Source organism: Hipposideros armiger, unplaced genomic scaffold, assembly GCF_001890085.2.
Source record: "Hipposideros armiger isolate ML-2016 unplaced genomic scaffold, ASM189008v1 scaffold_199, whole genome shotgun sequence".
Taxonomy (NCBI): Eukaryota; Metazoa; Chordata; class Mammalia; order Chiroptera; family Hipposideridae; genus Hipposideros; species Hipposideros armiger.
This window is the reverse complement of record NW_017731549.1, coordinates 2,783,262-2,786,016: the sequence shown is the minus strand read 5'-3', so window position 1 is coordinate 2,786,016 and position 2,755 is coordinate 2,783,262.

The window sequence follows — 2,755 nt, the reverse complement described above, 5'->3', positions numbered from 1 at the left end:
TAAAATACAAATGTGAAAGTATGTGTAGGAACAGGAAGCTATACAAAATTATACTGGATATTTTTAAAACGTAGAATTTCAGAAATAAAAATGCTAATAACTAACTTATTGCACAGTAGTGTGGCCCAGGCATTGTTTGATGCTCTGAGAATACAGTGTGGAATAAAACAGACAGAAAGCTCTGCCCTTGTGGAGTTTCCATTGTTAGTAAAGCAGGGGTCAAAAAAATATGTCAAATTTATGCTATAATACATGTTGATAATTGCTGAGGAAAAAATGAGGGGACAAGGTATGAATGGGCGTCATATATAATTTTAATTACAGTGTTTAGAGAAGACATCAATAAAAAGGTGACTTCTGAGTGAAGTCTTCAAAATGTCTGGCGTGCAGGTAGATAAAAGAACATCCTATGCAGTAGACCAATGAGTGCAAGGAGCTGACATAAGAACAAGCCCCGGCACATCCATGGACAGGAAGAACACTACTGTGCTGGAGTCCAGAGTCAGAGAAGGAAGGAAGAGCGATGCACACGTGGGAGAAAGAGGTCCTAAAGAGTACTGACTGTGTTCCTCAGGACTCGAGCTTTCATCCTGAGTGAGGGGGGATAGCGGTTAGAGGGGTTTGAATTGGAAAGTCATGTGGCCTGATTAATTTATGTAATAAAAAGTTTGCCCTCACTGCACAAGGGTGGGAGCAGGGAGTCCAGTCAGGTTGGAGATGTTCTGAATAACCAGAAGATAGATGACGATGCCATCAGCCAGGGTAGTGGGGTTGGGGGTGATGAGAAGTGGTCAGATTCTTGTTTTGAAGGTAGAGGCCATCAGAGAGATGGGTTGTAGGAATCTGAGAATAAGAGCAGGGAGGATAATACCACATTTCTTTGTGGAGTTATGAACAGAATACTTGTAATAAATGTTTACATTCATGATTTAAAATTTAATATTCTTAGAAAACTTGAATAGAAAGGACCTCCCTTAATCTTCTAAATTATGGCTCCATTATAATTAGAGCAAATGTCATATTTAACAATAAAATATTGAGAGCTTTCCTTGTATATGATGACCTGAAATTAATTATTTCTGCAAAATTTCCATTCAGCATTTTCCTGAGAGTTCCTCACCACACACTAGAGCAAAAAAAGATAAATAGACTAAAGATTAGACAGAAAATACAAAACTCTTATTGTTTAGTGATGGTATCTGTATTTTGTGATTGTGATCTATTATCAAAACAATATACAAGTAAATTATTAGAATTAATAAGAGAGATTAGCAGGTTGAGGAGAGGAAAATATAAATATCTGTTGGTTTTCTATAAACCATCAACTAATTAGAATATGAAAAAAAGTTGAAAGATGTTATCTGTTATACAATCACAAATGCAAAATACCTGTGAACATATCTGCAAATATATATAATACTTCTGTAAACAAAATTATGAAATTTAATTGAAGACCTAAATAGAGAGNGGAAAAATCCCCAAAGAAAGTGTCTACAGGTTCAAAGATATAAAAAGTATAAATTTCTGCATACAAAAACAAAAACTAGAATTAAAAGCTAAACAGAGTAGGAAAAATAGTGGCAGAAATATGCTAGACCAAAGGTTATCTCTTTATTATATAAAAAAAGTTTATAAAATCAATAGGAAAAAATATCTCAAAAGACAAATAGGCAAAACAAAAACAAAAACAAAAACAAAACCCGGATAATTTCCAAAAGCAAAAAAAACCAAATAATAATAAACAAACATAAGGGAAAACACTCATTCTTACAAGTAATTAGACACATGTCAAAATAACAACAAAAATATATTTGTCTAAGCAGCAATAATTAACCATTCTAAAATTTAAGCTGAGCAGAGCCTTTATTGAACATTGGTGTAATCCTTTTGAATTTGTATTTGGCATTTATATACCAAAACAATAAATATATACATGTAGTGGGATAATAACTCTGTTTTTATATTTTTCCAAGGAAATAATCTAAATATTGAGAAAAGTGATATTCAAAGATGTTCATCATAATATTATGTATATTAGTTAAAGCAATTTAAAATAATCTAAAATAAAGTAGTATTAAAAATAATTACAGGGACTGGCCAAGTGGCGCATTGGTTAAGAGCTGGCTTAAGACGCCAGCTCTGAGCAGCAGGGCCCTGGTTCGGATCCCACATGGGGGCCAGTGACACTGCCCTCTACAGCTAAGATAGTGAACAACAGCTCGACCTGGAGCTGGGCTGCCGTGAGTCACCAGTGACAGCATAGTCTGCAGACCCTGCTGCAGTGGGCTGCCATAAGCTACTGTGAGTAGCTGGCAACCGGTGTGAGCTGCCAAGAGCCACCATAAGCAGCCGTCCAGAGGCCAACGACTGATCTGCCTCACCTGGGAAGAGCGCAATGATAATACCAACATGGGCCAGTGAAGCAACGTCCTTCACAACTAGATTGAAGAACAAAATGACAGCAACTTGTCGGTTCCCCTTCCCCAATTCCCCAGCGCTGTTCCCCTCCCCCAACTCCCCAATAAAATCTTTAAAAAATAATAATAATTATAAAAAGTTGGTTGTTATGATGCATAATAGATTAAATAAAACAATTACAATATACACATAGTTATAAAAATAAACATTTACTAAGGCCCTATTGTGACCAATATTGTTCTAAGTCATTTACATGTATCACTTTTCATTTAATTTCTTCACAACAACTTTGAAAGGAAAACCACATTTTAGAGATGAGAAAACCGAGAAACAGAGT